The sequence below is a fragment of the Myotis lucifugus genome, unplaced genomic scaffold (genome assembly GCF_000147115.1).
Source record: "Myotis lucifugus unplaced genomic scaffold, Myoluc2.0 scaffold_10, whole genome shotgun sequence".
Classification (NCBI taxonomy): Eukaryota; Metazoa; Chordata; class Mammalia; order Chiroptera; family Vespertilionidae; genus Myotis; species Myotis lucifugus.
In genome coordinates this window covers 11,864,608-11,873,622 of record NW_005871058.1, presented here as the reverse complement: position 1 = coordinate 11,873,622, position 9,015 = coordinate 11,864,608, and positions in this window count along the sequence as shown.

Here is a 9,015-nt window from a genome sequence, read left to right as displayed (position 1 = left end):
CAACATATGTACATATGTGCTTTATTTTTTTTATTATTTATTCACCACAAGTAAAGGTCAGGAATTATCTTTCTTTTAAATTTATTTTACTGTTTCACTTCATTACTGTTGTGTATGTGCTCCATGTGAGTGACGTAGGTGCTTATGTAGGTGGGTTCCAACTTATGGCGAAAATCGAGTTACATCACACCATAGGAATGGATCTCCGACGTAACTTGAGGACCTACAGTATATAGATACTGTATATGAGGCCCCTAGAACCATAAGAAATGAAAAAAATTCACTGGTAATAACTCATTCTCAAATTGCCCCCCTTAAAAATCAAATTGCCCCATTGTGGGGCATGTGCCCCACATTGGGAACCACTGGTGTAGAGACTGGTAGGAAGGGCGGAGGCATGAAAGGGCTGGCCGGGCTCCCAAAGACAGCAGATGCAATTTCGGAGAGATATCTCAGCTGCAGGGGTTTGCCACTGAGAACTCTGGGGTCTAATCCCTAAGCTGCCCCCCCCCCCACTCTCCAGCAGAGATCACCAGACTTGAGAAAGGGGCCCACATAACATCTGGCTGTGAAAAGCAGCAGGGCTGCTGTCTGCCAGGGAAAGATGGCTTGAAATGCAGGCACCCTCTTAAAGGACCAATGCACAAAACTTCGTGTGCAGCCACTCACCTTGGGCTCTGGCAGAGAGAGGGCAGAGTGGACTGGAGCTATGTGAACAGAGCCAGGATTAGGGGCTCTGGGGTTAGAGCTCCAAAGGCAGACACCCCGGTTTCCTGTGCTGAGTCATTCCCTCACGCTAGCGAGGTCACCTTTCTCAGGCAGATCTTTGCTATCCAGGTGGTTTTTGCCTGGGGGGATGGAGAGGGAGACGCGGGGGAGGAGGCAGTTGACCCACACTATTGGAAAACATCTTGCCCCTATATTTTTTAATCCAAAAATCTCCATCACTCAAGATGTGTTATCTTGAACAAGTTACATAACCTCAATTTTCTCAACTGTAAAAAGAGGGTATTAGTAGTACCTATGTGAAAGAATGATTACAGAGACTGGGGAGATAGGCTGGAGGGTGTGGTATGAATAGTGCTTGTTTTGTTTGTCCAGCATGCCTCCTTTCTTCCAGGGTCAGCATCTCGTTCTTTCGGGGAGCAGCAATTCTGACCCTCTTCAAGCACATGGTCCTATTATAGCTGCCAGTCATACTGCCATGTCCCCCCCCTGCCCACAAGGAATGGTCAGGGATGAACACATGACCAAGCATAGCTAATTAGGCTTTCCCTTTGGTACTATGGAAGAGTGAACTACTGACCCTGACTTTTGCTCCTCCCTCTATCCACACCCTTCATCATGTACCTTTGCAGTGTCCCTCACTCGGGAATAAGTATACTTCCTTGAATATTAACTTTGGAGTCAGTCATGCAACTTGCTTTGACAAATAGAATAAAGCAAAGGCCACAGGATGGTTCTTGTTCCAGCTGGTAGGTAAGGAGCAGCTCTTCCCTTAAATGAAGATGGAGTTTGGCGTAAACATTAAACTGGATAGTGTTAATCATCGAATTGACACTGGGAGAAAGGATTTCTGTCATTGAAGAGTGAGTTAGTAAGCTAAGGGAGTAGCCCAAGACTGAGATTCAACCAGGTTGACAAGTGAGGCTACTCCCATTGAAGAGGGGGTGGTGTGATACTACATAAAATTGCATTTTTATTATTTCACGCCCCCCCCCCCTCATGTTTCTTCAAACTTGTACTTAAAATTGTTCTCCTCTTGTATTTCATTCCCTATTGTGCTGGGGTCCAGCCCCAGCAGGTCCAGGGATTCCCAAAGGTATGGACGGAGTCGGCAAAGAATGAATGACACGAAGGCAGTGTTCAGGTGATCATCATAGCCAGATTCTTCTCTTTATTGTCATCTAACATCTGTATTTATACTATTTGGTCCCAATCCTATCCATTCTATATAAAAGGCCAGGGGGCTTCCCATCTCCATTCAAAGGTTACTCTATTGTTCCACTAAGCTACAAGGAAGTAACTGATGGAGGTCACTCCAAGCAAAGATCAAAGTGACCAACCACCCCTCTGACACTCAGTTAAAGGGTTTACTGATAAAAATCCTCACCTGGGGAAACAACCTTTCTTCTCCTAGCCAGGTTCCTTCCCCTATTGTCCTCTTACATCTGCATTTATCCTATTTGATCTTAATCCCATCCATTCCATTCCAAAGGCTAGGACATTTCTCATCTCCATTTCAAGGTCCCTTGAAACATCCCTGCACAGACTGCCTCAAGCAGCCAGGGTGGATCGGCTTCCAGCACTATTGTCCCTATTTTATCTAACTTTAGTATTGTTCAAAGGTTTTCTCTTGATGTATTTGCTTGGTACATTTTTTGTTACCTTTCTCTTCTTTTTTTAATTGTTCTTTTGATCCAAGTACTACATTTTCTTACCTTTGAATCTCAGTATGTATTAAAATGCTTAGAACAAAAACAACAACAGCACATTTCTTTGCCCTTTCATCCAACATGTTTTACTGAATTTATTGGGGTAACACTGGTCAATAAAATTATATTTTTGTATAATTTTTCAGGTATACAATTCTATAATTTTTCCTTTTTTCCTTCCCTCCTTCCTTCCAATAAAAATGTATATACATCATCTGTATATTGTTTTGTGTATTCACCACCCAAAGTCAAGTCTCCTTTCACCACCATTTATCCCCCCTTTACCCTCTTTTACCTCCCCTTACCCCCCTTCCCTCTGGTAATCACCATAGTATTATCTGTGTCTCTGAGTTGCTGTTTTTTGGTTTTGCTTAATCCCTGTACCTTTATCCCCCAGCTCTGCAACCCCCTCCCCTCTGACAGCTGTCAACCTGTTCTTTATAGGAGTCTGTTTCTATTTTGTTTGTTAGTTCATTTTGTTCATCAGATTCCACATATGAGTGAAATCATATGGCATCCATCCAATATTATTCCGGGTCCTCCAAGAAACAGCCACCAAGATGAAATTAGAGATATATAAGACATGTATTAGGGACAAGTTATTAGGGAAAATGTAGAGGAAATGAGGAGAGGTTGGGAGAACTGTCAGACCACCATGGAGGTCTGACCCTGAGTGAAAGAGAACGGGAAGGGAGGGAGACAGAGGGAAATGGTCTTAGACTGCAGTGCGGTTCTAAAGAAAACTCCGCAAGGCCACTGGGGACTCCTCAAACCAAAGTCACCGGCAATCCATCACCCGGTTTGGGTTAAAGCCACGCTTCCCAAGGCTGCTCCTGACCAGTGCCTGAGTGCAATGGTGACACTAAGGTAAGAGGACACCTGGGAGCCATGAGAACCCTTTGGCTGCTCTTTTTTCCACATGACTCACTCCATCGTGGCTTTTCCTAACTTAGACCTCTTACTTCTTGCACTGTCCTTCTGTGCATCCTTTCAAACCCATAATAAGATGTTTTCATTTATTGGGAGGGCTCTGTGGTAGGCAGTCAATAGGAAACAGCCTAAAGTAGTGGAGAAAAGTGACAGGGGGAGACATTTAGTATCTCCAGTCTAGGCAAAAGGAATTGGTGTCACTCTTAAAACCCCACATTAGTTACCAGAACAAGAAACCCATTCCACCTGGAGTATACTCTCTGCATACTTACCATTGAGTGGCAGTAGGCAATGGGTAGTGGACTCAAGGGTTCAGAATTTCACTCATGAACAGAGAATTGACTCATAAGAGCTCTACTGATTCTCCAAAATTCCACACTGTAAAGTAGACTAAAAATAAATTTAGCCTACAAAAGGCAGATGTTAGCAGATGGTTACCGTAGCCACTGAGAAAACTCAGGAGCACATCCACAAAATGTCCAATTCTGTGGAACATGCATCCAGGCACTGGTAACAATGGACCATACACCACATTTCTCAATCGTGTGTCTCCAGACCTCAACCAGCGCCTTCCAGGGCTCTGTTCAACCACGTGGACAGTCCACCTTCTACTTTTTTGTTGGTTGGTTGGGGGCCAGGCAAATTCCTATTTATCTTTCAATGCTTAAAATCACTTCTCCTCAGCAAAGCCTCCCCAGAATTGTCCTTTCCCACGTATACTCTCACAGAGGTTGTTCAAACCTATTTCATTGTTTGTAACTCATTGTACTGATCTCTCTCTCTCTCTCTCTCTCTCTCTCTCTCTCACACACACACACACACACACACACACACACACACACACCTCTGAGCTCCTTGAGGGCAGGAATAATGTTTTCATACCTAATACTTAGCACACAGTAGGCACTCAATACATTTTTATTGGAAGGAAGGAGGGAAAGAAAAAAGGAAAAATGACTGATACAGAACTCCTCCCCGGGTAGATATTTGCCTGAACCTTGTGCAAACGTGCATCTTCAAAATTACATTAGGCAATTCTTTCTCACACCAGGTGTGAGAGCCATTGTTCTCACAGTTACTTTAGCTATCTTAATGACTCGGCCAGATGGCTACAGATTATGCCAGGCACTAATGCAGTTGCACCATACCCAACATGGTCTGGTTCTCATTCGATTCATTAAGATGTATTGTGCTCTGGAATGAGGCACTGCCCTCAGAAACAGGTCTAACACACCAGCCCTGAAGAAAACATACCTATTATTCCCAACATGGGCCATGTTACATCAGATTACTAAAGAGTGTTACAACATGCCCTTGGCTTTGAATTGTTCTCAGTGTTCTCGAAGTAAAGACTCATGTGTAGTCAGTGTGCACTCCACACAGAACAGAACAACCAAGGAAAGCAAATACAATGTTCCATCTGCTAAAGCTAAATGGGAGAATGTGTTTATATGAATACACTATGCAAATTGAGAGAGAACTGGGAGTGATGGGAATGGATGCTGAGAAATATCAGTGAACAGGGAGGGAAAGGACATATTTTGAAAAGTTGCCACATGTGTATAAATCAGCTTCCTCCAATTAGGCATAATATTGGACTTGCACTTCTATTAGTAATAACTAACATTTTATAGCACTCCCATTAGCCACCATTTCATACATTATAATTATCTATATGTAAAAGCCTAATATGCAAATTGTCCCCACAGGAGTTCGACCGGGAGACCAATTGCTTGCTATGATGTGCGATGACCACCAGGGGGCAGCACAGAATGAAGAAAGGCCCCAGCCAGCAGCCAGCAGCAGGGGAAGGGAGGCAGGCCCCAGCGGGCAGCTGGAAGGCCCCGATTGGCCCTTATCGCCAGCCAGGCCTAGGGACCATACCCATGCACGAATTTCATACACCGGGCCGCTAGTATATTTATAAAGCAGTTGATCATGACAACTACCTGAAGGAAGTTATTAGTGTCCTTCATAAACTTAGAGGTTAAGCCAGGCATCCTACACCATAATAATGACCCAACCTTCAAGCTTGTTCTGGCTCAGCTGAAGGAGACATCTGCAATGTCCCATTGGAGAAGATGGCCTTTGATTTCAACTAGTCAAATCCACCTTCCTCCCATCCACCACACTCCCATCCCAGCTGTGGGTGCCCACCCAAAGAGCAACAAGACTTTCCAGGGCCTGAAAAGAAGACCTAAGGCTCAACTGTTCTTTACAGAATTACCTCCAAAACAGCAAAACAGATAAGTGAGAAAACTCCCCTGGGAGCTCTTTAACTGCACAAAGGAGATGACCTTTTTAATGAAAGCCCCTCACTAAATAAACAAATTAGCAAACATCACTTGGCTCCTATCTACCTACAACCTTCCCCAAAGTAAGCTGGGTCACCCCTCCCAGGCAAATCATGGAGGAAATAGGAAACCAACACAAACAAATTTAGCAAATATAAAACTTTTGAGCAGGCCTTCTCACCTACCTTGCAAGAAGGTGGCCTTTGAGAAACTCCTTAATCTGCATGGAGCTAAAAGCAAAAGGAAGTTCAGAGGCAGGCTCATATTTTTATAAACTTCCTTGGGCTTTCCAAGTTTCTCTTACCACAGTGGTTCTCAATCTTCCTAATGCCGAGACCCTTTAATACAGTTCCTCATGTTGTGGTGACCCCCAATTTCATTGTTACAAATTGAACATAATTAAAGCATAGTGATTAATCACAAAAACAATATGTAATTATATATGTGTTTTCCGATGGTCTTAGGTGACCCCTTGTGAAAGGGCCGTTCAACCCCCAAAGGGGTTGCGACCCACAGGTTGAGAACTGCTGTCTTACCATAAAGAAGGGATTCTCTGCCCTCACCAGTTTGGCTCAGTGGATAGAGAGTTGGCCTGCGGACTGAAGGGTCCCAGGTTCGATTCCGGTCAAGGGCATGTACCTTGGTTGTGGGCATATCCCCAGTAGCGGGTGTGCAGGAGGCAGCTGATCGATGTTTCTCTCTCATTGATGTTTCTAACTCTCTATCCCTCTCCCTCTCTGTAAAAAATCAATAAAGTATATTTAAAAAAAAAAGAAGGGATTCTCTAACCTTAAAATGTTATTAAAATGTTATTTGTAGTCTGCCACACACACACACACACACACACACACACACACACACACAACGTCTACTAATTATAACTAAGTAGCATCCACTGTTTGTCTTCTTCCCAACGCTACTTCGAAAGTGATCCTATTCTTTGCATCTTGCCTGCGGAGAGTGAGGTGCAGAGAAGTAAAGAGATTTTCCTGTTCTCATTCCAAAGTTTAGCAGGGGCTTTGTTTCCGTTCTTAATGAAACAATTATTAAAGATTTGAGGGTATCATTTTTCCATAAATGGCAAGATATTGCCGGCCAGAAATATTTAATCACTATACCGCCTTCCAATCTGGCAGAAAGTGAAAGAGAATGATTTTGGATCAAGTGTCAAACTGAGCCAGTTGGCCTTGCTCTCACTGAGAGTATTTACAGAGGTCCTCAAACTTTTTAAACAGGGGGCCAGTTCACTGTCCCTCAGACATTCCACACATGCGCACTGCGGGCCCGGGACGAGTCGGCTGCTAAGCAGCACAGGCAGCGGCGACAAAAACACCCGGCGGGCCGGATAAATGTTTTCGGCGGGCTGCATGTGGCCCACGGGCCGTAGTTTGAGGACCCCTGACTTACAAGAATAACAGGACAGCCTCTAAACCAGTGGTTCTCAACGTTGGCTGCACATTAGAATCACCTGGGAATCTTTTTAAAATCCTGATTTCCGGGCCTCATCCTCCGGAAATTCTGTTTCTTTATTACTAATGTTGTGGCCCCACCCCATAACAAAGAAACAGAATGTCCGGAGGATGAGGCCCAGAAATCAGGATTTTAAAGATTCCCAGGTGGTTCTAATGTGCAGCCAAGGTTGAGAACCACTGCTCTAAACCCAGGCTGAGAGTCAGCAAGACCTAAATTTGAGCCTCGGTTCAGCTGTTTAATGTGACCTTGAGCAATAGTTCCAAGGCTCAGTTTCCTCATCGATGCACCATTTTCATCAGGATTAAAAGAAATAACGTAGATAAGTGGCTTAGCACACACTGACTGCTCCATAAATATTGGCTATTATTATTTATTAAATGGAGAGCGAGAACATCTGCTTACCAGACTATCGTGTGTGTGTGTGTGTGTGTGTGTGTGTGTGTGTGTTTCCTGTGTGCAGACTATAGCAAAATGCAACAAGTACTTCAGGGAGATATAAATCAAAAACCTAATATTTTGCCCTAACCGGTTTGGCTCAGTGGATAGAGCGTCACCCTGTGGACTGAAGGGTACCAGGTTCGATTCCGGTCAAGGGCATGTACCTTGGTTGCTGGCACATCCCCAGTGCGGGGTGTGCAGGAGGCAGCTGATCGATGTTTCTCGTCGATGTTTCTAACTCTCTGTCCCTCTCCCTTCCTCTCTGTAAAAAATCAATAAAATATATTTTTAAAAAACAACCTAATATTTTGAATCATTTTAATATTTCTTCCCATTATACACGAGGGACAGTCATAGGTGACTATTAAAATGGAGTTGATAGAAACAGTATGGAAAGTTGCAACAGACAGTCCAGATTATAACCTACTAGTAATATTCAGTCACTTGCATTCTAGTGTATTTTTTCCAAATGAGGGGAAGTGGGAGAGACATAGTTAATAAGCGAGAATTTTCAGGTCACACTGTGCACATCTGCCCTTCCCTGTGCAGGGGAGAACGGCTGAAGGCCACTGCCTTAAGGGACCTTGAAATTTGTAGTTGTGTTAAAGCTTCTAATTACCTGTTTGAGCCAGATTTGTAAGAAACTTTCGAATTGCCAACCCATTTTTATTTTTAAACAGAAAGTTGGATATTAAGTTAGCACATCTAGTTCAGAGGAAAGCTATGTTACGTTATATTTTTATAATCCATGTAAACAGTAATTAAACATCTTCTAATATAAGAGGAGTGAAATTACCTGCCCAACATCAAGATGAAAAATTCACTACAAAGAGACAGCTATTATTCAATGTGATCACATGAAACTTAGCATAAACTAATAAAATAGATTTTTCCCCTTTTAGAAATGTTTAGCATATGATATTATCTTTACCCTGCAAGTTATATATATTGGAATGTGTATGTGTGTGTGTGTGTGTGTGTATGTATATATATATACTAAAGGCCCAGTGCACAAAAATTCATGCACTGGGGTGAGGGGGATGTCCCTCAGCCCAGCCTGCCCCCTCTCACAGTCCAGGAGCCCTCAGGGGATAGCCTAAGCTGCAGTCTAGCCTCCCCTCTGCAGGAGGTGACCAGGCTGATCAGGGGAAGGTGCCGCCCCCATCACCCCGCTGCTGCTACCACTGCCGGCTGTGGCAGCTGTGAGGCCTGAGCCCCAGGCCTCGCAGCCACCAGGGCTCACAGCTGCCATGAGCCCTGGGCCTCGCAGCCGCTGTGGCTTTGTCCGGATGGACGTCCAGAAGACGTCTGCCCTAATTAGCATATTACCCTTTTATTAGTATAGATATAAGTAGAGATAGAGATATACACTTTTTTTTCTCAACTTCTATGCCATGATACATGCCACACACCAATTTTTTTCTTCGAGAATCTTTTCCTAAAAG